The sequence below is a fragment of the Lissotriton vulgaris genome, chromosome 1_1 (genome assembly GCF_964263255.1).
Source record: "Lissotriton vulgaris chromosome 1_1, aLisVul1.2, whole genome shotgun sequence".
Taxonomy (NCBI): domain Eukaryota; kingdom Metazoa; phylum Chordata; class Amphibia; order Caudata; family Salamandridae; genus Lissotriton; species Lissotriton vulgaris.
The window spans coordinates 243,695,869-243,723,436 of record NC_141685.1 but is presented as its reverse complement, the minus strand read 5'-3'; the positions used below and the strand labels follow the sequence as shown (position 1 = coordinate 243,723,436).

Sequence of the window (27,568 nt, the reverse complement as noted above, 5' to 3'; positions counted from 1 at the left end):
TTATACTGTTTGGTGCTCTCTTGAATCGCACTAAAGAAATGGCTTAGAATACTGGGCAGCTATGCAATCAATCTATTTCTCATTACACCTGTGTCCTCAGTCTTACATATATTCCATCTCTTCTCTGTCCATACAAAGTATGTGTTTGTTTGAAGCACTTCATTTTTGTGCAAATTAGGAACTATTTAATTTCTCCTTGAAAGCTCTGCCTACGTGCAAGATGTACAAACCCTCGTTGCAGTTGCAAGAAGGCTGGTCTGAAGAATCAGGCCAGTTGCAAGCACAAAGTGGCTTTTTTTGATGTATTAAATTGAAGGTACTTGAAAGGGGTGTTTGGGTGTTCCTTCCAAATACCGAATTGTAGTGGTATGTAGAAATGTTTTTCCATCGTAATTTGGCCAAAAAACAATCATACTTCACCACCATCTCGGTGATTGTGGTAACCAATCATCAAATGATAATGTGTCACGTAAAAACCTCTTCCCCTTTAAGAATATTTCAAAACAATCATTGTATGTAGAGGCATTTGTCTTATGTACCACGGCCTATTTAAATAAAATAGCAATGAAAAAATTTATCTGTTTTTTAAATTATCCAGTTTTACTTTAATAAATAATATTAAGGACTACTTCTCCTGTTCCACAGTTTCAAGCCTGTACTTTCCGGCACAACTTAGCATGATCCTCTCACTCTTTCATGATGTACTGATATTATGTCATTCAGATTTTACTGAAAAGCTGGGGATATAGCTCAGTGGTAGAGCATTTGACTGCAGATCAAGAGGTCCCTGGTTCAAATCTGGGTGTCCCCTCAGACTATTTTGATTCTGTTGTTTGTAGTTGGGACTTTTCATCAATTCCTTTTGGATCATCTTTGACAGAGTCAGTGTTCCCTTGGATATTGCACTTTAATAGCATTACAGAGTTTGCTGCTCAAAACCTGTGAGTAAATGGAGTTTTAACACTCGGCTTGGTATTCCCTTTGGGAAATTTCTGAAAGATCATTGATCTATTTTGGAATTTGGCTCTTCCTTTTACAGCACTAAAGAAAGGGAATGGACTATGAAACAAATTGACAAATTTGTTATACTGTTTGATGCTTTCTTGAATCGCACTAAAGAAATGGCTTAGAATACTGTGCAGCGATGCAGTCAGTCTATTTCTCATTTCACCTGTGTCCTCAGTCTTACATATATTCCACCTTTTCCCTGTGCATTAAAAGTATGTGCTTGTTTGAAGCACTTCATTTTTGTGCAACGTAGGAACTATTTAATTTCTCCTTGAAAGCTCTGCCTATGTGCAAGATGTACAAACCCTTTTTGCAGTTGCAAGAAGGCTGGTCTGAAGAATCAGGCCAGTTGCAAGCACAAAGTGGCTTTTTTTGATGTATTAAATCGAAGGTACTTGAAAGGGGTGTTTGGGTGTTCCTTCCAAATACCGAATTGTAGTGGTATGTAGAAATGTTTTTCCTCCGTAATTTGGCCAAAAAACATTCATACTTCACCACCATCTCGGTGATTGTGGTAACCAATCATCAAATGATAATGTGTCATGTAAAAACCTCTTCCGCTTTAAGAATGTTTCAAAACAATCATTGTATGTAGAGGAATTGGTCTTATGTACCACTGCCTATTCAAATAAAATAGCAATGAAACAAATTAATCTGTTTTTTAAATGAGCCAGTTTTACTTTAATAAATAATATTAAGGACTACTTCTCCTGTTCCACAGTTTCAAGCCTGTACTTTCCGGCACAACTTAGCATGATCCTCTCACTCTTTCATGATGTACTGATATTATGTCATTCTGATTTTACTGAAAAGATGGGGATATAGCTCAATGGTAGAGCATTTGACTGCAGATCAAGAGGTCCCTGGTTCAAATTCGGGTGTCCCCTCAGACTATTTTGATTCTGTTGTTTGTAGTTGGGACTTTTCATCAATTCCTTTTGGATCATCTTTGACAGAGTCAGTGTTCCCTTGGATATTGCACTTTAATAACATTACAGAGTTTGCTGCTCAAAACCTGTGAGTAAATGCAGTTTTAACACTCGGCTTGGTATTCCCTATGGGAAATTTCTGAAACATCATTGATCTATTTTGGAATTCGGCTCTACCTTTCACAGCTCTAAACAAAGGGAATGGACTATGAAACCAATTGACAAATTTGTTATACTGTTTGGTGCTCTCTTGAATCGCACTAAAGAAATGGCTTAGAATACTGGGCAGCTATGCAATCAATCTATTTCTCATTACACCTGTGTCCTCAGTCTTACATATATTCCATCTCTTCTCTGTCCATACAAAGTATGTGTTTGTATGAAGCACTTCATTTTTGTGCAACTTAGGAACTATTTAATTTCTCCTTGAAAGCTCTGCCTACGTGCAAGATGTACAAACCCTCGTTGCAGTTGCAAGAAGGCTGGTCTGAAGAATCAGGCCAGTTGCAAGCACAAAGTGGCTTTTTTTGATGTATTAAATCAAAGGTACTTGAAAGGGGTGTTTGGGTGTTCCTTCCAAATACCGAATTGTAGTGGTATGTAGAAATGTTTTTCCATCGTAATTTGGCCAAAACACAATCATACTTCACCACCATCTCGGTGATTGTGGTAACCAATCATCAAATGATAATGTGTCACGTAAAAACCTCTTCCCCTTTAAGAATGTTTCAAAACAATCATTGTACGTAGAGGCATTGGTCTTATGTACCACTGCCTATTCAAATAAAATAGCAATGAAACAAAGTAATCCGTTTTTTAAATGATACAGCTTTCCTTTAATAAATAATATTAACTACTACTTCTCCTGTTCCACAGTTTCAAGCCTGTACTTTCCGGCACAACTTAGCATGATCCTCTCACTCTTTCATGATGTACTGATATTATGTCATTCTGATTTTACTGAAAAGTTGGGGATATAGCTCATTGGTAGAGCATTTGACTGCAGATATAGAGGTCCCTGGTTCAAATCCGGGTGTCCCCTCAGACTATTTTGATTCTGTTGTTTGTAGTTGGGACTTTTCATCAATTCCTTTTGGATCATCTTTGACAGAGTCAGTGTTCCCTTGGATATTGCACTTTAATAGCATTACATAGTTTGCTGCTCAAAACCTGTGAGTAAATGGAGTTTTAACACTCGGCTTGGTATTCCCTTTGGGAAATTTCTGAAAGATCATTGATCTATTTTGGAATTTGGCTCTTCCTTTTACAGCACTAAATAAAGGGAATGGACTATGAAACAAATTGACAAATGTGTTATACTGTTTGGTGCTCTCTTGAATCGCACTAAAGAAATGGCTTAGAATACTGTGCAGCGATGCAGTCAGTCTATTTCTCATTTCACCTGTGTCCTCAGTCTTACATATATTCCAGCTTGGATGTACCATGTTACAACGTATACCGTTACAACTACCTGCCATTACAATGCGACCATTACAACGCATACCATTACAACGCATAGCGCTTTGGGGTGCTGGATAGTGGTAAGTATAATTTACTATTCTAACTCCAGTCCCCGTGAACCCTAGGGAAGGTGTTGGATAGTAAATTATACTTATTCCCTATCCTATAGCGCCCCCCAGCGCAATGCGTTGTAATTGTATTCGTTGTAAAAGTCGCGTTGTAATGCTAGTGCGGAGTAACGAATGCGTTGTAACAGGTGCATACCAGCTTTTCCCTGTGCATTAAAAGTATGTGCTTGTTTGAAGCACTTCATTTTTGTGCAACGTAGGAACTATTTAATTTCTCCTTGAAAGCTCTGCCTACGTGCAAGATGTTCAAACCCTCGTTGCAGTTGCAAGAAGGCTGGTCTGAAGAATCAGGCCAGTTGCCAGCACAAAGTGGCTTTTTTTGATGTATTAAATCGAAGGTACTTGAAAGGGGTGTTTGGGTGTTCCTTCCAAATACCGAACTGTAGTGGTATGTAGAAATGTTTTTCCTCCGTAATTTGGCCAAAAAACAATCATACTTCACCACCATCTCGGTGATTGTGGTAACCAATCATCAAATGATAATGTGTCACGTAAAAACCTCTTCCCCTTTAAGAATGTTTCAAAACAATCATTGTATGTAGAGGCATTGGTCCTATGTACCACTGCCTATTCAAATAAAATAGCAATGAAACAAATTAATCTGTTTTTTAAATGATCCAGTTTTACTTTAATAAATAATATTAAGGACTACTTCTCCTGTTCCACAGTTTCAAGCCTGTACTTTCCGGCACAACTTAGCATGATCCTCTCACTCTTTCATGATGTACTGATATTATGTCATTCTGATTTTACTGAAAAGCTGGGGATATAGCTCAGTGGTAGAGCATTTGACTGCAGATCAAGAGGTCCCTGGTTCAAATCCGTGTGTCCCCTCAGACTATTTTGATTCTGTTGTTTGTAGTTGGGACTTTTCATCAATTCCTTTTGGATCATCTTTGACAGAGTCAGTGTTCCCTTGGATATTGCACTTTAATAGCATTACAGAGTTTGCTGCTCAAAACCTGTGAGTAAATGGAGTTTTAACACTCGGCTTGGTATTCCCTTTGGGAAATTTCTGAAAGATCATTGATCTATTTTGGAATTTGGCTCTTCCTTTTACAGCACTAAAGAAAGGGAATGGACTATGAAATAAATTGACAAATTTGTTATACTGTTTGGTGCTTTCTTGAATCGCACTAAAGAAATGGCTTAGAATACTGTGCAGCGATGCAGTCAGTCTATTTCTCATTTCACCTGTGTCCTCATTCTTACATATATTCCACCTTTTCCCTGTGCATCCAAAGTATGTGCTTGTTTGAAGCACTTCATTTTTGTGCAACATAGGAACTATTTAATTTCTCCTTAAATGCTCTGCCTACGTGCAAGATGTACGAACCATTGTTGCAGTTGCAAGAAGGCTGGCCTGAAGAATCAGGCCATTTGCAAGCACAAAGTGGCTTTTTCTGATGTTTTAAATCGAAGGTCCGTGAAAGGGGTGTTTGGGTGTACCTTCCAAATACCGAATTGTAGTGGTATGTAGAAATGGTTTTCCACCGTAATGTGGCCCAAAACAATCATACTTCATCACCATCTGAGTGATTGTGGTAACCAAACATGAAACAATAAGGTATCCCGTAAAAACCTCTTCCCCTTTGAGAATGTTTCAAAACAAACATTTTAAGTGCAGGCATTGGTCCTATGTACCACTGCCTATTCAAATAAAATACCAATCAAACAAATACATATATATTTTTTAATGATCCATTTTTCCTTTAATAAATAATATTAAGAACTACTTCTACAGTTCCACAGTTTCAAGGTTGTACTTTCCGGCACAACTTAGCATGATCCTCTCACTCTTTCATGATGTACTGATATATTGTCATTCTGATCTTGGCTGACAGCTGGGCATATAGCTCAGTGGTAGAGCATTGGACTGCAGATCAAGCGGTCCCTGGTTCAAATCCGGGTGTCCCCTCATACTATTTTGAATCTGCTGTTTGTAGTTGGGAATTTTCATGAATCCCGTTTGGATCATCTTTGACAGAGTCAGTGTTCCCTTGGATGTTACACTTTAATACCATTACAGTGTTGCTGATTAAAACTTGTGAGTAACTGCACTTTTTACACTGGGCTTGGTATTCCCTATGGGAAATTTCTGAAACATCATTGATCTATTTTGGAATGCGGCTCTACCTTTCACAGCTCTAAACAAAGGGAATGGACTATGAAACCAATTCACAAATTTGTTATTCTGTTTGGTGCTCTCTTGAATCGCACTAAAGAAATGGCTTAGAATACTGGGCAGCTATGCAATCAATCTATTTCTCATTACACCTGTGTCCTCAGTCTTACATATATTCCATCTCTTCTCTGTCCCTACAAAGTATGTGTTTGTTTGAAGCACTTCATTTTTGTGCAACTTAGGAACTATTTAATTTCTCCTTGAAAGCTCTGCCTACGTACAAGATGTACAAACCCTCGTTGCAGTTGCAAGAAGGCTGGTCTGAAGAATCAGGCCAGTTGCAAGCACAAAGTGGCTTTTTTTTATGTATTAAATCGAAGGTACTTGAAAGGGGTGTTTGGGTGTTCCTTCCAAATACCGAATTGTAGTGGTATGTAGAAATGTTTTTCCATCGTAATTTGGCCAAAAAACAATCATACTTCACCACCATCTCGGTGATTGTGGTAACCAATCATCAAATGATAATGTGTCACATAAAAACCAATTCGCCTTTAAAAATGTTTCAAAACAATCATTGTATGTAGAGGCATTGGTCTTATGTACCACTGCCTATTCAAATAAAATAGCAATGAAACAAAGTAATCCGTTTTTTAAATGATACAGCTTTCCTTTAATAAATAATATTAACTACTGCTTCTCCTGTTCCACAGTTTCAAGCCTGTACTTTCCGGCACAACTTAGCATGATCCTCTCACTCTTTCATGATGTACTGATATTATGTCACTCTGATTTTACTGAAAAGCTGGGGATATAGCTCAGTGGTAGAGCATTTGACTGCAGATCAAGAGGTCCCTGGTTCAAATCCGGGTGTCCCCTCAGACTATTTTGATTCTGTTGTTTGTAGTTGGGACTTTTCATCAATTCCTTTTGGATCATCTTTGACAGAGTCAGTGTTCCCTTGGATATTGCACTTTAATAGCATTACAGAGTTTGCTGCTCAAAACCTGTGAGTAAATGGAGTTTTAACACTCGGCTTGGTATTCCCTTTGGGAAATTTCTGAAAGATCATTGATCTATTTTGGAATTTGGCTCTTCCTTTTACAGCACTAAAGAAAGGGAATGGACTATGAAACAAATTGACAAATTTGTTATACTGTTTGATGCGTTCTTGAATCGCACTAAAGAAATGGCTTAGAATACTGTGCAGCGATGCAGTCAGTCTATTTCTCATTTCACCTGTGTCCTCAGTCTTACATATATTCCACCTTTTCCCTGTGCATTAAAAGTATGTGCTTGTTTGAAGCACTTCATTTTTGTGCAACGTAGGAACTATTTAATTTCTCCTTGAAAGCTCTGCCTACGTGCAAGATGTACAAACCCTCGTTGCAGTTGCAAGAAGGCTGGTCTGAAGAATCAGGCCAGTTGCAAGCACAAAGTGGCTTTTTTTGATGTATTAAATCGAAGGTACTTGAAAGGGGTGTTTGGGTGTTCCTTCCAAATACCGAATTGTAGTGGTATGTAGAAATGTTTTTCCTCCGTCATTTTGCCAAAAAACATTCATACTTCACCACCATCTCGGTGATTGTGGTAACCAATCATCAAATGATAATGTGTCATGTAAAAACCTCTTCCGCTTTAAGAATGTTTTAAAACAATCATTGTATGTAGAGGCATTGGTCTTATGTACCACTGCCTATTCAAATAAAATAGCAATGAAACAAAGTAATCCGTTTTTTAAATGATACAGCTTTCCTTTAATAAATAATATTAATTACTACTTCTCCTGTTCCACAGTTTCAAGCCTGTACTTTCCGGCACAACTTAGCATGATCCTCTCACTCTTTCATGATGTACTGATATTATGTCATTCTGCTTATACTGAAAAGCTGGGGATATAGCTCAGTGGTAGAGCATTTGACTGCAGATCAAGAGGTCCCTGGTTCAAATCCGGGTGTCCCCTCATACTATTTTGATTCTGTTGTTTGTAGTTGGGACTTTTCATCAATTCCTTTTGGATCATCTTTGACAGAGTCAGTGTTCCCTTGGATATTGCACTTTAATAGCATTACATAGTTTGCTGCTCAAAACCTGTGAGTAAATGGAGTTTTAACACTCGGCTTGGTATTCCCTTTGGGAAATTTCTGAAAGATCATTGATCTATTTTGGAATTTGGCTCTTCCTTTTACAGCACTAAAGAAAGGGAATGGACTATGAAACAAATTGACAAATTTGTTATACTTTTTGGTGCTCTCTTGAATCGCACTAAAGAAATGGCTTAGAATACTGTGCAGCGATGCAGTCAGTCTATTTCTCATTTCACCTGTGTCCTCAGTCTTACATATATTCCAGCTTTTCCCTGTGCATTAAAAGTATGTGCTTGTTTGAAGCACTTCATTTTTGTGCAACGTAGGAACTATTTAATTTCTTCTTGAAAGCTCTGCCTACGTGCAAGATGTTCAAACCCTCGTTGCAGTTGCAAGAAGGCTGGTCTGAAGAATCAGGCCAGTTGCAAGCACAATGTGGCTTTTTTTGATGTATTAAATCAAAGGTACTTGAAAGGGGTGTTTGGGTGTTCCTTCCAAATACCGAATTGTAGTGGTATGTAGAAATGTTTTTCCTCCGTAATTTGGCCAAAAAACAATCATACTTCACCACCATCTCGGTGATTGTGGTAACCAATCATCAAATGATAATGTGTCACGTAAAAACCTCTTCCCCTTTAAGAATGTTTCAAAACAATCATTGTATGTAGAGGCATTGGTCTTATGTACCACTGCCTATTCAAATAAAATAGCAATGAAACAAATTAATCTGTTTTTTAAATGATCCAGTTTTACTTTAATAAATAATATTAAGGACTACTTCTCCTGTTCCACAGTTTCAAGCCTGTACTTTCCGGCACAACTTAGCATGATCCTCTCACTCTTTCATGATGTACTGATATTATGTCATTCTGATTTTACTGAAAAGCTGGGGATATAGCTCAGTGGTATAGCATTTGACTGCAGATCAAGAGGTCCCTGGTTCAAAACCGGATGTCCCCTCAGACTATTTTGATTCTGTTGTTTGTAGTTGGGACTTATCATCAATTCCTTTTGGATCATCTTTGACAGAGTCAGTGTTCCCTTGGATATTGCACTTTAATATCATTATAGAGTTTGCTGCTCAAAACCTGTGAGTAAATGCAGTTTTAACACTCGGCTTGGTGTTCCATTTGGGAACTTTCTGAAAGATCATTGATCTATTTTGGAATTTGGCTCTTCCTTTTACAGCACTAAAGAAAGGGAATGGACTATGAAACAAATTGACAAATTTGTTATACTGTTTGGTGCTCTCTTGAATCGCACTAAAGAAATGGCTTAGAATACTGTGCAGCGATGCAGTCAGTCTATTTCTCATTTCACCTGTGTCCTCAGTCTTACATATATTCCACCTTTTCCCTGTGCATCCAAAGTATGTGCTTGTTTGAAGCACTTCATTTTTGTGCAACGTAGGAACTATTTAATTTCTCCTTAAATGCTCTGCCTACGTGCAAGATGTACGAACCATTGTTGCAGTTGCAAGAAGGCTGGCCTGAAGAATCAGGCCATTTGCAAGCACAAAGTGGCTTTTTCTGATGTTTTAAATCTAAGGTCCGTGAAAGGGGTGTTTGGGTGTACCTTCCAAATACCGAATTGTAGTGGTATGTAGAAATGTTTTTCCACCGTAATGTGGCCCAAAACAATCATACTTCATCACCATCTGAGTGATTGTGGTAACCAAACATGAAACAATAAGGTATCCCGTAAAAACCTCTTCCCCTTTGAGAATGTTTCAAAACAAACATTTTAAGTGCAGGCATTGGTCCTATGTACCACTGCCTATTCAAATAAAATACCAATCAAACAAATACATATATATTTTTTAATGATCCATTTTTCCTTTAATAAATAATATTAAGAACTACTTCTACAGTTCCACAGTTTCAAGGTTGTACTTTCCGGCACAACTTAGCATGATCCTCTCACTCTTTCATGATGTACTGATATATTGTCATTCTGATCTTGGCTGACAGCTGGGGATATAGCTCAGTGGTAGAGCATTTGACTGCAGATCAAGCGGTCCCTGGTTCAAATCCGGGTGTCCCCTCATACTATTTTGAATCTGCTGTTTGTAGTTGGGAATTTTCATGAATCCCATTTGGATCATCTTTGACAGAGTCAGTGTTCCCTTGGATGTTACACTTTAATACCATTACAGTGTTGCTGATTAAAACTTGTGAGTAACTGCATTTTTTACACTGGGCTTGGTATTCCCTATGGGAAATTTCTGAAACATCATTGATCTATTTTGGAATTCGGCTCTACCTTTCACAGCTCTAAACAAAGGGAATGGACTATGAAACCAATTCACAAATTTGTTATTCTGTTTGGTGCTCTCTTGAATCGCACTAAAGAAATGGCTTAGAATACTGGGCAGCTATGCAATCAATCTATTTCTCATTACACCTGTGTCCTCAGTCTTACATATATTCCATCTCTTCTCTGTCCGTACAAAGTATGTGTTTGTTTGAAGCACTTCATTTTTGTGCAACTTAGGAACTATTTAATTTCTCCTTGAAAGCTCTGCCTACGTGCTTTGATCCCTCTGAGGCGGAAAGCCGGAGGACGGTACTTTTCTCACTATATTTTTAAAACTACTTGTATTTCTGTGTGTATTTTAAAACCTCACCTGCACTAAAAGCGCCTCCTCCACGCGCTAAGCAGACCCCTTGAGGCACTCCTGAGACAGCGGAATTCAGCGCTGAGACAGGAGCCACAACACACCGCCATCGCGGTTCGAAGGATAGCCACGCCCCCTGCGAGGCCACGCCCCCCGGAAATCATATATAAACGCTGAAACGAGCGCAACAAACATTGCTTTGATCCCTCTGAGGCGGAAAGCCGGAGGACGGTACTTTTCTCACTATATTTTTAAAACTACTTGTATTTCTGTGTGTATTTTAAAACCTCACCTGCACTAAAAGCGCCTCCTCCACGCGCTAAGCAGACCCCTTGAGGCACTCCTGAGACAGCGGAATTCAGCGCTGAGACAGGAGCCACAACACACCGACATCGCGGTTCGAAGGATAGCCACGCCCCCTGCGAGGCCACGCCCCCCGGAAATCATATATAAACGCTGAAACGAGCGCAACAAACATTGCTTTGATCCCTCTGAGGCGGAAAGCCGGAGGACGGTACTTTTCTCACTATATTTTTAAAACTACTTGTATTTCTGTGTGTATTTTAAAACCTCACCTGCACTAAAAGCGCCTCCTCCACGCGCTAAGCAGACCCCTTGAGGCACTCCTGAGACAGCGGAATTCAGCGCTGAGACAGGAGCCACAACACACCGCCATCGCGGTTCGAAGGATAGCCACGCCCCCTGCGAGGCCACGCCCACCGGAAATCATATATAAACGCTGAAACGAGCGCAACAAACATTGCTTTGATCCCTCTGAGGCGGAAAGCCGGAGGACGGTACTTTTCTCACTATATTTTTAAAACTACTTGTATTTCTGTGTGTATTTTAAAACCTCACCTGCACTAAAAGCGCCTCCTCCACGCGCTAAGCAGACCCCTTGAGGCACTCCTGAGACAGCGGAATTCAGCGCTGAGACAGGAGCCACAACACACCGCCATCGCGGTTCGAAGGATAGCCACGCCCCCTGCGAGGCCACGCCCCCCGGAAATCATATATAAACGCTGAAACGAGCGCAACAAACATTGCTTTGATCCCTCTGAGGCGGAAAGCCGGAGGACGGTACTTTTCTCACTATATTTTTAAAACTACTTGTATTTCTGTGTGTATTTTAAAACCTCACCTGCACTAAAAGCGCCTCCTCCACGCGCTAAGCAGACCCCTTGAGGCACTCCTGAGACAGCGGAATTCAGCGCTGAGACAGGAGCCACAACACACCGCCATCGCGGTTCGAAGGATAGCCACGCCCCCTGCGAGGCCACGCCCCCCGGAAATCATATATAAACGCTGAACGAGCGCAACAAACATTGCTTTGATCCCTCTGAGGCGGAAAGCCGGAGGACGGTACTTTTCTCACTATATTTTTAAAACTACTTGTATTTCTGTGTGTATTTTAAAACCTCACCTGCACTAAAAGCGCCTCCTCCACGCGCTAAGCAGACCCCTTGTGGCACTCCTGAGACAGCGGAATTCAGCGCTGAGACAGGAGCCACAACACACCGCCATCGCGGTTCGAAGGATAGCCACGCCCCCTGCGAGGCCACGCCCCCGGAAATCATATATAAACGCTGAACGAGCGCAACAAACATTGCTTTGATCCCTCTGAGGCGGAAAGCCGGAGGACGGTACTTTTCTCACTATATTTTTAAAACTACTTGTATTTCTGTGTGTATTTTAAAACCTCACCTGCACTAAAAGCGCCTCCTCCACGCGCTAAGCAGACCCCTTGAGGCACTCCTGAGACAGCGGAATTCAGCGCTGAGACAGGAGCCACAACACACCGCCATCGCGGTTCGAAGGATAGCCACGCCCCCTGCGAGGCCACGCCCCCCGGAAATCATATATAAACGCTGAAACGAGCGCAACAAACATTGCTTTGATCCCTCTGAGGCGGAAAGCCGGAGGACGGTACTTATCTCACTATATTTTTAAAACTACTTGTATTTCTGTGTGTATTTTAAAACCTCACCTGCACTAAAAGCGCCTCCTCCACGCGCTAAGCAGACCCCTTGAGGCACTCCGGAGACAGCGGAATTCAGCGCTGAGACAGGAGCCACAACACACCGCCATCGCGGTTCGAAGGATAGCCACGCCCCCTGCGAGGCCACGCCCCCCGGAAATCATATATAAACGCTGAACGAGCGCAACAAACATTGCTTTGATCCCTCTGAGGCGGAAAGCCGGAGGACGGTACTTTTCTCACTATATTTTTAAAACTACTTGTATTTCTGTGTGTATTTTAAAACCTCACCTGCACTAAAAGCGCCTCCTCCACGCGCTAAGCAGACCCCTTGTGGCACTCCTGAGACAGCGGAATTCAGCGCTGAGACAGGAGCCACAACACACCGCCATCGCGGTTCGAAGGATAGCCACGCCCCCTGCGAGGCCACGCCCCCCGGAAATCATATATAAACGCTGAACGAGCGCAACAAACATTGCTTTGATCCCTCTGAGGCGGAAAGCCGGAGGACGGTACTTTTCTCACTATATTTTTAAAACTACTTGTATTTCTGTGTGTATTTTAAAACCTCACCTGCACTAAAAGCGCCTCCTCCACGCGCTAAGCAGACCCCTTGAGGCACTCCTGAGACAGCGGAATTCAGCGCTGAGACAGGAGCCACAACACACCGCCATCGCGGTTCGAAGGATAGCCACGCCCCCTGCGAGGCCACGCCCCCCGGAAATCATATATAAACGCTGAAACGAGCGCAACAAACATTGCTTTGATCCCTCTGAGGCGGAAAGCCGGAGGACGGTACTTTTCTCACTATATTTTTAAAACTACTTGTATTTCTGTGTGTATTTTAAAACCTCACCTGCACTAAAAGCGCCTCCTCCACGCGCTAAGCAGACCCCTTGAGGCACTCCTGAGACAGCGGAATTCAGCGCTGAGACAGGAGCCACAACACACCGCCATCGCGGTTCGAAGGATAGCCACGCCCCCTGCGAGGCCACGCCCCCTACACTACCATAAATGTGCCGCCCTCACCAGTGCAGCGGACGAGCGCAGCGGGAGCGCCGTTTGCGCGCCGAAGGCGCGCCTAAGGCAAGCCCGTCTGCGCCCGTCCGCGCACGACCGGGCCTAGGGCCAGAACCCCTGCCTGATTCCCTCCTATCAATCATACGGTACTCCCGCAGAGACCTTTTGAGCCTCAGACCTCCTCCACAGTCCTGTGATTATATCCATAATCTCAAGGGACCCTTCATTAGCTGCCCCTCATGCAAACCAACGCAGCTTACGTTACCCACGAGACCCAGCAAACCTGCCACCCTCAACCTTGCCTCTCTGAACTGCCGCTCTCTTCCCAAACACGCGATTCAGATTGCCGACCTCATAGAGGACCATGAAATTGACATATTTTTCCTCACGGAAACGTGGCTCGGCCCTCATTCTCAATCCGACATGGTCTTAGCAACCCCACAGGGCTATTGTATTCAGTCCTTACCCCGTCCTCTAGGTAGAGGAGGAGGGATAGCCATTATCCATCGAGAGCACCTCCACTTCAAAACCTACGATGCCCAGGTTACCGACGCAGAAAGCCTGCATTTTTCCGTCACACTCAACCCAACCACCTCCCTTACAGGACTCCTCATTTATCGCCCTCCCGGCACTCCGGGTCCCTTCATCTGTTCGCTTCTGGACTTAATTACAACCCAAGCCCACTCCTTCTCTAACTACATGATAGTTGGAGACCTAAACATCCACCTTGAAGACCCGGCCAACTCGGCAGCCCTTGATTTAATTCAAGATCTAGCGGCTCTTGACATCCGGTTACTAAACTCCGGAGCCACCCACACCAAGGGCCACCTCTTAGACCCCGTACTTACAAACTCGCCGTTAATATCAGCCAAAGAGGCCTTGCCCCTTCCCTGGACAGACCACTTTATGGTCTCCTTCCAATTACATGGAACCTCCAAGAAAAACCGCACACCCTCCACTTTTAGCAAGGATAGGACCTGGCCCAGACTCTCCACGGACGAATGGACTCAGACCCTGGAAAAAAACATCCCTGCTCAGGCAGAAGACCCTAATACAGCAGACAAAAGATTCAGAGATTGGATTACCGCCTCCCTAGACCTTATACTTCCACTCAGAAATAGGGAAAATAAAAACGGCAGACGTGGCTCAGCTCCATGGTACTCCACAGAGCTAAGAGCACTCCGCAAAAACTGCAAAAAGGCCGAACGTCTTTGGAGAAAGACCTGGCAACATGCCAACAAAGAAGATTACCAGGCTGCGGTCAAAATTTACAAAGAAGCTATTAAATCAGCCAAAGCTTCCTACTATACCACACGTATACAAGAAGCATCCAATTCAGCCCGAGAATCTTTTTTAATCGTCAAAGAGCTGACCAAGGTCCCCATCACCTCCTCCACTAACACACCCAAAGTTGACAGAAGCAATGAGTTAGCCACTTTTTTCAACGAGAAAATTACCCGTATCCTGGCCTCCCTCCCTCCCTCCAGCCTTCCCAGCTTTACGGAAAGCAGTCCTGTCCCCAAAATGTCTGAAAGCATCTGTCGTCCTTCGCTTAAGACTTTCCGACCTGTCACCCCCGCAGAGGTTGAGCGAACCCTTGTAAAAATGAAAAGTGGATCGCCCTTGGACCCAGCCCCTATCAGGTTCCTTAAGACAGTAGCCCCAGTAATAGTTCCTACCATTACGGACCTCATCAACTGTTCGTTTTCCCATGGCATTGTCCCCGACAGCTGGAAGAGTGCGGTGGTCAAAGCACTCATAAAAAAACCCCAGCTGGATCCAGCAGACCTGACCAACTATAGGCCAATATCCCTACTCCCTGGCATTAGTAAAGTCACCGAGAAATTGGTAAATATCCAATTATCTCAGTTCCTTGAAACAAACAAACTGCTCAGACAATCCCAGACCGGATTTCGCCCAGGCCACGGAACGGACACCGCACTGCTTGCGGTGATTGAAGAGGCAAGGGGCTTACTAGATTCAGGAGGATCAGTGGCAGTGATCCTCCTGGATCTAAGTGCAGCCTTCGATACGGTCAATCACCGTGTCCTTCTGAGCAGACTAGCGAAAGCAGGACTTACCGGGACAGCTATCGGATGGATCGAATCCTATCTTACAGGACGCACCTTTCAAGTCTGGGATGACAGTCACCACTCATCCACCCTCCCACTCACTAGCGGCGTCCCCCAGGGCTCTTCCCTAAGCCCCACGCTTTTTAATGTCTATATGGCCCCCCTCGAGGACGTGGTAACACCATTTAACATCAAAATGGTGAGTTACGCCGATGACACCCAATTAGTCGTCTCCCTGTCCCAGCTGACTGACCATCCGGAAAACCTGACTAACTGCCTCATAAACATCCACAACTGGATGAACGAATCATCTTTGAAATTGAATGGGACAAAGACAGAGGTAATGTTACTCGGTAAGCAATGGACAACTATCCCCCCCACGATATGGCCCGATGTGTTCGGTGAAATCCCCCCCCCAAATCTGAAATCAAAACACTCGGGGTGTGGCTAGAGCCACAACTCACGATGAAGACCCAGGCCACCAAAACCTCGGGCACTTGCTTTGGGCTCATGCGTAAGACTCGTAAAATCCTGCCCCTACTTCCTCCTAAGTCCAGAAAGCTCCTTATCCAGGGCCTAGTGCTGTCCCGCTTAGACTACAGCAATCTAGTCTATCTGGGAGCCCCCGAGGCTACCTTCGCGAAACTCCAGCGGACACAGAACGCGGCAGCACGTATGATCACCAACACCCCCTCCAGAACATCTGCCAAGCCAGCCCTTAAAACCCTGCACTGGCTCCCTGTTCGCCAAAGGGTGCACTTTAAAGCAATGTGTATCACACACAAGCTCTACAACGGTTCCGGCCCAGCGATTCTCAGCAACATGATTACACCCTATACAGCAACCAGAGTGCTACGATCGCAAAATGAGAATCGAGTCCTTATTCCCAGATTCAAAAAAGTCCGCACGGGAGGCCGTCAATTCTCCGTTCAGGCGGCCAAAGGCTGGAACGCACTCCCTCTGGCCCTCAGATTGGAATCCAATTTCCTTGCGTTCCGCAAAAAACTTAAGACCCATTTGTTTCCCAAGTAACACCCTCGACTACTTCCCGTCTCAATAGGTTCAAGCTACATAGCGCGGGGATACCCTTGGGTCACCAGGCGCTGTAGAAATCGCTAAAATAAAAAATAAAATAAATAAAAAACCCTCGTTGCAGTTGCAAGAAGGCTGGTCTGAAGAATCAGGCCAGTTGCAAGCACAAAGTGGCTTTTTTTGATGTATTAAATCGAAGGTACTTGAAAGGGGTGTTTGGGTGTTCCTTCCAAATACCGAATTGTAGTGGTATGTAGAAATGTTTTTCCATCGTAATTTGGCCAAAAAACAATCATACTTCACCACCATCTCGGTGATTGTGGTAACCAATCATCAAATGATAATGTGTCACGTAAAAACCTCTTCCCCTTTAATAATGTTTCAAAACAATCATTGTATGTAGAGGCATTGGTCTTATGTACCACGGCCTATTCAAATAAAATAGCAATGAAAAAATTAATCTGTTTTTTAAATGATCCAGTTTTACTTTAATAAATAATATTAAGGACTACTTCTCCTGTTCCACAGTTTCAAGCCTGTACTTTCCGGCACAACTTAGCATGATCCTCTCACTCTTTCATGATGTACTGATATTATGTCATTCTGCTTTTACTGAAAAGCTGGGGATATAGCTCAGTGGTAGAGCATTTGACTGCAGATCAAGAGGTCCCTGGTTCAAATCCGGGTGTCCCCTCAGACTATTTTGATTCTGTTGTTTGTAGTTGGGACTTTTCATCAATTCCTTTTGGATCATCTTTGACAGAGTCAGTGTTCCCTTGGATATTGCACTTTAATAGCATTATCGAGTTTGCTTCTCAAAACCTGTGAGTAAATGGAGTTTTAACACTCGGCTTGGTGTTCCCTTTGGGAACTTTCTGAAAGATCATTGATCTATTTTGGAATTTGGCTCTTCCTTTTACAGCACAAGAGAAAGGGAATGGACTATGAAATAAATTGACAAATTTGTTATACTGTTTGGTGCTTTCTTGAATCGCACTAAAGAAATGGCTTAGAATACTGTGCAGCGATGCAGTCAGTCTATTTCTCATTTCACCTGTGTCCTCAGTCTTACATATATTCCACCTTTTCCCTGTGCATTAAAAGTATGTGCTTGTTTGAAGCACTTCATTTTTGTGCAACGTAGGAACTATTTAATTTCTCCTTAAATGCTCTGCCTACGTGCAAGATGTACGAACCATTGTTGCAGTTGCAAGAAGGCTGGCCTGAAGAATCAGGCCATTTGCAAGCACAAAGTGGCTTTTTCTGATGTTTTAAATCGAAGGTCCGTGAAAGGGGTGTTTGGGTGTACCTTCCAAATACCGCATTGTAGTGGTATGTAGAAATGTTTTTCCACTGTAATGTGGCCCAAAACAATCATACTTCATCACCATCTGAGTGATTGTGGTAACCAAACATGAAACAATAAGGTATCCCGTAAAAACCTCTTCCCCTTTGAGAATGTTTCAAAACAAACATTTTAAGTGCAGGCATTGGTCCTATGTACCACTGCCTATTCAAATAAAATACCAATCAAACAAATACATATATTTTTTTAATGATCCATTTTTCCTTTAATAAATAATATTAAGAACTACTTCTACAGTTCCACAGTTTCAAGGTTGTACTTTCCGGCACAACTTAGCATGATCCTCTCACTCTTTCATGATGTACTGATATATTGTCATTCTGATGTTGGCTGGCAGCTGGGTATATAGCTCAGTGGTAGAGCATTTGACTGCAGATCAAGAGGTCCCTGGTTCAAATCCGGGTGTCCCCTCAGACTATTTTGATTCTGTTGTTTGTAGTTGGGACTTTTCATCAATTCCTTTCGGATCATCTTTGACAGAGTCAGTGTTCCCTTGGATATTGCACTTTAATAGCATTACAGAGTTTGCTGCTCAAAACCTGTGAGTAAATGGAGTTTTAACACTCGGCTTGGTATTCCCTTTGGGAAATTTCTGAAAGATCATTGATCTATTTTGGAATTTGGCTCTTCCTTTTACAGCACTAAAGAAAGGGAATGGACTATGAAACAAATTGACAAATTTGTTATACTGTTTGATGCTTTCTTGAACCGCACTAAAGAAATGGCTTAGAATACTGTGCAGCGATGCAGTCAGTCTATTTCTCATTTCACCTGTGTCCTCAGTCTTACATATATTCCACCTTTTCCCTGTGCATTAAAAGTATGTGTTTGTTTGAAGCACTTCATTTTTGTGCAACGTAGGAACTATTTAATTTCTCCTTGAAAGCTCTGCCTACGTGCAAGATGTACAAACCCTCGTTGCAGTTGCAAGAAGGCTGGTCTGAAGAATCAGGCCAGTTGCAAGCACAAAGTGGCTTTTTTTGATGTATTAAATCGAAGGTACTTGATAGGGATGTTTGGGTGTTCCTTCCAAATACCGAATTGTAGTGGTATGTAGAAATGTTTTTCCTCCGTATTTTGGCCAAAAAACATTCATACTTCACCACCATCTCGGTGATTGTGGTAACCAATCATCAAATGATGTGTCATGTAAAAACCTCTTCCGCTTTAAGAATGTTTCAAAACAATCATTGTATGTAGAGGCATTGGTCTTATGTACCACTGCCTATTCAAATAAAATAGCAATGAAACAAATTAATCTGTTTTTTAAATGATCCAGTTTTACTTTAATAAATAATATTAAGGACTACTTCTCCTGTTCCATAGTTTCAAGCCTGTACTTTCCGGCACAACTTAGCATGATCCTCTCACTCTTTCATGATGTACTGATATTATGTCATTCTAATTTTTCTGAAAAGTTTGGGATATAGCTCAGTGGTAGAGCATTTGACTGCAGATCAAGAGGTCCCTGGTTCAAATCCGGGTGTCCCCTCAGACTATTTTGATTCTGTTGTTTGTAGTTGGGACTTTTCATCAATTCCTTTTGGATCATCTTTGACAGAGTCAGTGTTCCCTTGGTTATTGCACTTTAATAGCATTACATAGTTTGCTGCTCAAAACCTGTGAGTAAATGGAGTTTTAGCACTCGGCTTGGTATTCCCTTTGGGAAATTTCTGAAAGATCATTGATCTATTTTGGAATTTGGCTCTTCCTTATACAGCACTAAAGAAAGGGAATGGACTATGAAACAAATTGACAAATTTGTTATACTGTTTGGTGCTCTCTTGAATCGCACTAAAGAAATGGCTTAGAATACTGTGCAGCGATGCAGTCAGTCTATTTCTCATTTCACCTGTGTCCTCAGTCTTACATATATTCCACCTTTTCCCTGTGCATTAGAAGTATGTGCTTGTTTGAAGCACTTCATTTTTGTGCAACGTAAAAACTATTTAATTTCTCCTTAAATGCTCTGCCTACGTGCAAGATGTACGAACCATTGTTGCAGTTGCAAGAAGGCTGGCCTGAAGAATCAGGCCATTTGCAAGCACAAAGTGGCTTTTTCTGAGGTTTTAAATCGAAGGTCCGTGAAAGGGGTGTTTGGGTGTACCTTCCAAATACCGAATTGTAGTGGTATGTAGAAACGTTTTTCCACTGTAATGTGGCCCAAAACAATCATACTTCATCACCATCTGAGTGATTGTGGTAACCAAACATGAAACAATAAGGTATCCCGTAAAAACCTCTTCCCCTTTGAGAATGTTTCAAAACAAACATTTTAAGTGCAGGCATTGGTCCTATGTACCACTGCCTATTCAAATAAAATACCAATCAAACAAATACATATATTTTTTTAATGATCCATTTTTCCTTTAATAAATAATATTAGGAACTACTTCTACAGTTCCACAGTTTCAAGGTTGTACTTTCCGGCACAACTTAGCATGATCCTCTCACTCTTTCATGATGTACTGATATATTGTCATTCTGATGTTGGCTGACAGCTGGGTATATAGCTCAGTGGTAGAGCATTTGACTGCAGATCATAGAGGTCCCTGGTTCAAATCCGGGTGTTCCCTCATACTATTTTGAATCTGCTGTTTGTAGTTGGGAATTTTCATGAATCCCATTTGGATCATCTTTGACAGAGTCAGTGTTCCCTTGGATGTTACACTTTAATACCATTACAGTGTTGCTGATTAAAACTTGTGAGTAACTGCATTTTTTACACTGGGCTTGGTATTCCCTATGGGAAATTTCTGAAACATCATTGATCTATTTTGGAATTCGCTCTACCTTTCACAGCTCTAAACAAAGGGAATGGACTATGAAACCAATTGACAAATTTGTTATACTGTTTGGTGCTCTCTTGAATCGCACTAAAGAAATGGCTTAGAATACTGGGCAGCTATGCAATCAATCTATTTCTCATTACACCTGTGTCCTAAGTCTTACATATATTCCATCTCTTCTCTGTCCATACAAAGTATGTGTTTGTTTGAAGCACTTCATTTTTGTGCAACTTAGGAACTATTTAATTTCTCCTTGAAAGCTCTGCCTACGTGCAAGATGTACAAACCCTCGTTGCAGTTGCAAGAAGGCTGGTCTGAAGAATCAGGCCAGTTGCAAGCACAAAGTGGCTTTTTTTGATGTATTAAATCGAAGGTACTTGAAAGGGGTGTTTGGGTGTTCCTTCCAAATACCGAATTGTAGTGGTATGTAGAAATGTTTTTCTATCGTAATTTGGCCAAAAAACAATCATACTTCACCACCATCTCGGTGATTGTGGTAACCAATCATCAAATGATAATGTGTCACGTAAAAACCTCTTCCCCTTTAAGAATGTTTCAAAACAATCATTGTATGTAGAGGCATTGGTCTTAAGTACCACTGCCTATTCAAATAAAATAGCAATGAAACAAATTAATCCGTTTTTTAAATGATACAGCTTTCCTTTAATAAATAATATTAACTACTACTTCTCCTGTTCCACAGTTTCAAACCTGTACTTTCCGGCACAACTTAGCATGATCCTCTCACTCTTTCATGATGTACTGATATTATGTCATTCTGACTTTACTGAAAAGCTGGGGATGTAGCTCAGTGGTAGAGTATTTGACTGCAGATCAAGAGGTCCCTTGTTCAAATCCGGGTGTCCCCTCAGACTATTTTGATTCTGTTGTTTGTAGTTGGGACTTTTCATCAATTCCTTTTGGATCATCTTTGACAGAGTCAGTGTTCCCTTGGTTATTGCACTTTAATAGCATTACATAGTATGGCTGAGATACCCGCCACCCCTTCTCGACACAATCCCCAAGGATGGGAAACCGGAAACAGTTCTGAACTTTTGGAAGACGGGAGGGAGTGACCCTCCCGGCCGTATTTATTAAAATATGAAACAAAATCAAAAACATTAAAATAACAGTTTCATATTAATGTACAATTTCATTTCCACATTACGATGTTTGGCTAACCTTAACATATTTCTAATACAAAGGTTCTCCTAGCCGAACTAACATCCTACAAAACATTTAACTTGAAATTGTACATCCTAACTTTTAAGGGCCAACGGCAAGGTCGTAACCGGTGTCAGATCCCTAAACCAGAAATACCCCCCCACTTGTGAGGGGCGACCGCACAGAGGCGTACCTCAAGTGCATCTACCAATTTCCCTTGACTTGACGGGGGCCCCAATGAACTCGACGCCATTTAAAGGTCGTCCGAGGACTCGTGTGAGGTGTCTAGAAGGTAGCGTAAACCCCCTCCCCACCCCACACAACTTACCACATCTGCCGTCGCAGGTGTCCTGGCCCCGGGAAATTCCCCAGGAGGGGCCCGTAGCCCCTCCTATCCAGGAAGGGGCCTTGACCGCCTTTCCTTTCCTTTCGGCGGCCCATCCTTAGAAGGGACCGCCTCCCCGTTGAGGGGCCAATGGCCACCTCCCCCGAGCGCTCCCATCCGTAATGGGTGACGCCCCCCCATAGGGATCTTCCAATTACAGCTCACCGATCATGACCTTACCGCCCAACCAAAATAAATACGACAATTTAACTAAAATTACTAATTTAAAAAACAACCATAACCATTTCACGTATGATTACTGATCAACACTAGTGCAGAATCACTTTATTCGAGAAAAAAAAACATACTGTAAATGACCATTCTTTATTGCATACTCAAAATAACACAACAATCATCACAACCTGTAAGAAATAGAGTTACCACATCAAAACTTTATTTAAAAACAACTGGCTGTCCTCAGGGGCTGGTGGGTGGGTCAAAATTGGCTCTTCGTTCCGTCTCGAGCTCACGTGCAGCGGGGAGGTGCAGCTTCAGAGCACAGGAACAAGAGGATGCTTTCTTGGCGTGTTGCTCCTTTTATCCGTCTTCGGGCGGGCGTAAACCCGCCTCCGCCTGCCTCCCTGGGCGTGGCCGGCCGCGTCAGTGTCTAGGACAACCCACTCCAGGGCGGGAAAAGGCGCGCCCCGGCTACGCCGCTTCGGGCATACCAGCCGAGACTCGCCTCCCGCCCAAGATGGCCTCCCGGGGGGATCGGGGTACTCCACCATACGTTCGGGGGGACCGAATGGTCGCCCCTTTCCATATGGCTGAGATACCCGCCACCCCCTCTCGACACAATCCCCAAGGATGGGAAACCGGAAACAGTTCTGAACTTTTGGAAGGCGGGAGGGAGTGACCCTCCCGGCCGTATTTATTAAAATATGAAACAAAATCAAAAAAATTAAAATAACAGTTTCATATTAATGTACAATTTCATTTCCACATTACGATGTTTGGCTAACCTTAACATATTTCTAATACAAAGGTTCTCCTAGCCGAACTAACATCCTACAAAACATTTAACTTGAAATTGTACATCCTAACTTTTAAGGGCCAACGGCAAGGTCGTAACCGGTGTCAGATCCCTAAACCAGAAATACCCCCCCCACTTGTGAGGGGCGACCGCACAGAGGCGTACCTCAAGTGCATCTACCAATTTCCCTTGACTTGACGGGGGCCCCAATGAACTCGACGCCATTTAAAGGTCGTCCGAGGACTCGTGTGAGGTGTCTAGAAGGTAGCGTAAACCCCCTCCCCACCCCACACAACTTACCACATCTGCCGTCGCAGGTGTCCTGGCCCCGGGAAATTCCCCAGGAGGGGCCCGTAGCCCCTCCTATCCAGGAAGGGGCCTTGACCGCCTTTCCTTTCCTTTCGGCGGCCCATCCTTAGAAGGGACCGCCTCCCCGTTGAGGGGCCAATGGCCACCTCCCCCGAGCGCTCCCATCCGTAATGGGTGACGCCCCCCCATAGGGATCTTCCAATTACTGCTCACCGATCATGACCTTACCGCCACAGGCCGGATAGTTGACCGGCTATCCGGACCCCCCCAAACAACTCCTGCCTAAAGGTCATGTTTTAAACTCTTTAGCCAAGCTATGAGGTCTCCTATGAGTAACTCATTCCCCACCCGGGACAAATGGACCCCATCACCCAGGTACATACTGTCCCCCTTAATACAACCATGTGGAATAGAATGCAGTGTACTTGAACGAAACAATCTACCCAATTTATTATTTACTTTCTTCACTGAGTGATTCAGAGCAGAAACCGAATTCGCCGCCCGCCACACTTTCCGTGGAATCATATGGGACCATGCAATTGTGCACCCTGGAACTCTTCTCGCCAACCAACTTACAGTGTAGAGCATTGCCTCGAGAAGGAGTCGTCTACCAGTGGCCACCAAATCGTTGGCCCCAAGATGGACTATGATTATAGACGGCGGTGACCTTGTCCGCCCTAACAAACCCTCGAAAAAGGATTGAAACTGGTCAATACAGAGCCCGCCCCTTCCGTAGAAGGTCACCCTGTACCCGTATTCCCCAGCCATGTGAATCATGTCACCTGCTTTGAATACGTCCGTGGCACGCCTCACGTATGAGTGGCCAATGACCCACACCACTTTTCCCGCAGCCGGTGATGTCTGACCGCTGGTTCCCAGGTGTCGGGTCGACTGCACAGTCCGCCCCGCCTCGTGAGCTTGCGAAACTGTAAACCAAACAAAAACAAGAAGCGTGAGTACATCATTACAGCTTCACAACATGTGCAACCGCACATACTTTTTGTAACAATTCGAGGACCAACGCCCCAGACGTTTCACTTTTTCCACACTCAGACCCCTGGCTGTAGCCTCAGTAGCAGCCCCTATCCGAAAGGAATGGGTCCCGAACTCGCCGGGGTTCAAGCCCGTGGCCGAAATTGACATCGCAAGCACCCGCTGGAACTGAAACCTCGTCAGTGGGGTGGGGTCAGCGTGTCTCAACAAGGTTCCCCCCCATGATGCCACCCTCTGCGCCAAATATTCCTCTACGCAAACAACAGGGCACATGGGAGACCCGGGGATCCTATGTATGATTATGCAGTCCCCAATCGCACCCTGATCGGTCTTGGACCTGACAAACGAGACAGTCATCGTCTCCCCCTTAACCTGAATGTGCTCTCGGCACAGTCCCCCCACCGTATCCTGCTTGTTCCTCGCCACCAGTTCGCTTACCCGCATAGCCCCATGGAATGCTAGCGCAAAAGCGGCTCGGAATAACACTGTTTCATACCGGGATGAACATGTCGCAGGGAGTACAGAAAACAACAGGGCCAACCTATCCAGGCCTATCGGGTGTCTCTGATCTACTCTGCGACCCTCCAGACGTTGCCACCCACGTAGCGCTTTCTGCACCACGAAAGACGCTGTCGGGTCCCGGATCCTATGAGCCCTTGCCATAAAGGAAATGGCGGCCCGATGCCTCTGGGCCGTAGCTACTGATTTGCCTGCCCGATGTAGAGACAGCAAAAATGTTACGACAAGCTCTTCCTGGCCCCAAAGCTCCCCCCTAGCAGAACCCAAAAAGGACCAATAGGAACGAAACGCCCCTTCATATGCCTTCCTTGTCCTGGGTGCTAAACTCTCTCCCACAAGGTTTTGTAGTTCGGGGCACCGAGAGACCAGAGAGCTTCGGGAAAGGGTGCCGCCACCCGGTCCGCTGTGGGCAGAAAACCCCAGAAGGCCTGCATACGGAAACGAGAAAGTGCATCAGCCGCTTGATTCAACACCCCCGGGACATGTTGCGCCCTAAAGAGCACATTCAACTGCATACACAATAACACAATTTCCTTGAGCAGTCTCAGAATCCATTTGCAACGTGCTGCCTGACTATTGATACACTCAACAACGGTCATGTTATCAGACCAGAACACCACAGAGTGATCCCGGAACCCCTCAGGCCATGTTTTCAGGGCCACCAAAATGGGGAAGAGTTCGAGAAAAGCAATGTTACTCGTCAGCCCGCACTCGTGCCACCATGACGGCCATTTTTGAGCCGACCATTGCGTACCGAATATGGCGCCAAAACCTATACTCCCCGCCGAGTCTGTCCACAGCCCCAGCTCCTCGGAGGACACCGCCGGTTTGTTCCAGACAATTCGACCATTGAAATCCGCCAAGAATGCCAGCCAAATGCGCATGTCCTGGCGAATCTCTGCCGAGAGCCTCGTGCGGTGGTGTCCCTCCTTCAGGCCGACCATGGCTTGTGCAATCGAGCGGGAAAAGGGGCGGGCCATTGGCATTACTCTGAGGGCAAAATTCAACTGGCCCACTGTTTGTTGCAATTGATGCAGGTTTACCTTAGACACTCGAATACATGTTTCAAGGGATGCCCTGAATTTTAACACTTTTTCTTTGGGTAACCGAAAACAACCTTCCTCCGAGTCGAGCTCGATCCCCAGAAACTCGAGTGAAGTCGAGGGACCAACAGTCTTACCTGGTGCCAATGGCACACCAAAATGCTTCATTAAGGCACAAAATTTGTTTAAAGCCTGTCCACATTCCGGGTCCCCGGCTGCCCCCAGGAACAGAAAGTCATCGAGATAATGCATAACATGCTGAAAACCTGTCCTTCTTGTGAATACCCATTGTAGAAAACAACTGAACTTTTCAAAGTAAGCACAAGATATAGAGCATCCCATTGGCATACATTTATCCATATAATAGCGGCCCTGAAACATGAAACCAAGAAGACGCTGATCGTCTGGGTGTACCGGGAGCAACCGGAACGCTGACTCGATGTCTGATTTTGCCATCTGCGCCCCGGGCCCCAGGCGATTCAACATGGCGACGGCCTCATCGAAAGATGCGTACCGCACCGAACACACTTCCGGGTCTATCGCATCATTCACTGAAAGACCTCGTGGGGCTGACAAGTTATGTATTAGCCTAAACTCACCCGGGTCCTTCTTGGGGACCACCCCTAATGGGGAACAAACAAAGTTAGGAACTGGTGGAAAATCGAATGGACCGGCAACCTGCCCTCGAGTCACCTCCTTCCCAATTTTTACCCGTACCACTGCCGTATGCTGCAGGACCGACAGTTGGTTCTTACAACTTGCTTCACCCCGAAAATCCCCCACTGGAATGCGGAAACCATATGAAAACCCGTTTCGCAACACCCCAGCGGAGACATGGTCCGGGTATTCGTTGATCCAAGGAATCATTGCCATGGTATCAATCGGGGTAGGTAAAGGCGCCCCTCGGACTATTTCAGACCTGTTTGGCGCTTCCCCTACCACCGTTATCACCCGTTTTGGCTCTGCACATGGTCTCAGGATGGGAGGATTGTCCACACCCCCCACATTCATGTCTAAACTTGCATGACCCTTGGGGCCTTGTACATTTTCCCCTGTTAAAATTCCAACAAATCCCCCTTTTACCTGCATTGCCACTCGACTTCGAGTGGTGCTCGTTACCTGCACCCGTCCGAAAGGGTGTCCCCGAGGATTGGCGGGAAGACTCACCCCCGTTACTCCCCGACAATGGTACTTTTAACATGCCTGAATTCTCCATTTTCTGCCAAGAAATGGAGTCATAACAATCCCATGTTAGAGCTGGGTCGTGCTCCTTAGCCTTCCTAAAAAGATTGTCATAACAAAACCACTGATTGCCCTCGTATGCTAGAGAATACTCCATGATACGTGTCTGGTAAATAGGCAACTCCGTCAACAATTCAGGCCTTCGCTCACCCATAATGGAGGTAAAAATGCCAAACGCTCTGCCCCAAGTACCTATGTTTTCGTCGACCTTAAAGGCCGCCATTTTTGCGCGCCAAACACTCGGATGCATAAGCTCTTTTTGGCCCTTCACATGCTCCATCTCGTAATGGTCAGTAAGCAAAGAAAACATATTCACATACTTATCGGCCCA

General features: G+C 44.0%; 14 non-coding genes across 14 annotated transcripts; all 14 read left to right on the top strand.

Annotated features, from left to right (window-relative positions):
• The first annotated feature begins 739 nt into the window (after positions 1-739).
• On the top strand, positions 740-811 carry TRNAC-GCA (transfer RNA cysteine (anticodon GCA)). The gene has a single exon. It is a non-coding gene; the product is annotated as a tRNA-Cys (tRNA).
• A 1,012-nt stretch (positions 812-1,823) lies between these two features.
• Positions 1,824-1,895, top strand: TRNAC-GCA (transfer RNA cysteine (anticodon GCA)). The gene has a single exon. It is a non-coding gene; the product is annotated as a tRNA-Cys (tRNA).
• A 1,012-nt stretch (positions 1,896-2,907) lies between these two features.
• On the top strand, positions 2,908-2,979 carry TRNAC-GCA (transfer RNA cysteine (anticodon GCA)). Its single transcript has one exon. It is a non-coding gene; the product is annotated as a tRNA-Cys (tRNA).
• A 1,309-nt stretch (positions 2,980-4,288) lies between these two features.
• TRNAC-GCA (transfer RNA cysteine (anticodon GCA)) lies at positions 4,289-4,360 on the top strand. The gene has a single exon. It is a non-coding gene; the product is annotated as a tRNA-Cys (tRNA).
• Positions 4,361-5,372: 1,012 nt separating this feature from the next.
• Positions 5,373-5,444, top strand: TRNAC-GCA (transfer RNA cysteine (anticodon GCA)). The gene has a single exon. It is a non-coding gene; the product is annotated as a tRNA-Cys (tRNA).
• A 1,011-nt stretch (positions 5,445-6,455) lies between these two features.
• Positions 6,456-6,527, top strand: TRNAC-GCA (transfer RNA cysteine (anticodon GCA)). Its single transcript has one exon. It is a non-coding gene; the product is annotated as a tRNA-Cys (tRNA).
• A 1,012-nt stretch (positions 6,528-7,539) lies between these two features.
• On the top strand, positions 7,540-7,611 carry TRNAC-GCA (transfer RNA cysteine (anticodon GCA)). Its single transcript has one exon. It is a non-coding gene; the product is annotated as a tRNA-Cys (tRNA).
• A 1,012-nt stretch (positions 7,612-8,623) lies between these two features.
• On the top strand, positions 8,624-8,695 carry TRNAC-GCA (transfer RNA cysteine (anticodon GCA)). Its single transcript has one exon. It is a non-coding gene; the product is annotated as a tRNA-Cys (tRNA).
• A 1,012-nt stretch (positions 8,696-9,707) lies between these two features.
• TRNAC-GCA (transfer RNA cysteine (anticodon GCA)) lies at positions 9,708-9,779 on the top strand. Its single transcript has one exon. It is a non-coding gene; the product is annotated as a tRNA-Cys (tRNA).
• Positions 9,780-17,076: 7,297 nt separating this feature from the next.
• Positions 17,077-17,148, top strand: TRNAC-GCA (transfer RNA cysteine (anticodon GCA)). Its single transcript has one exon. It is a non-coding gene; the product is annotated as a tRNA-Cys (tRNA).
• Positions 17,149-18,159: 1,011 nt separating this feature from the next.
• On the top strand, positions 18,160-18,231 carry TRNAC-GCA (transfer RNA cysteine (anticodon GCA)). The gene has a single exon. It is a non-coding gene; the product is annotated as a tRNA-Cys (tRNA).
• A 1,009-nt stretch (positions 18,232-19,240) lies between these two features.
• TRNAC-GCA (transfer RNA cysteine (anticodon GCA)) lies at positions 19,241-19,312 on the top strand. Its single transcript has one exon. It is a non-coding gene; the product is annotated as a tRNA-Cys (tRNA).
• Positions 19,313-20,323: 1,011 nt separating this feature from the next.
• On the top strand, positions 20,324-20,396 carry TRNAC-GCA (transfer RNA cysteine (anticodon GCA)). The gene has a single exon. It is a non-coding gene; the product is annotated as a tRNA-Cys (tRNA).
• A 1,010-nt stretch (positions 20,397-21,406) lies between these two features.
• Positions 21,407-21,478, top strand: TRNAC-GCA (transfer RNA cysteine (anticodon GCA)). Its single transcript has one exon. It is a non-coding gene; the product is annotated as a tRNA-Cys (tRNA).
• The last annotated feature ends 6,090 nt before the right edge of the window (positions 21,479-27,568 follow it).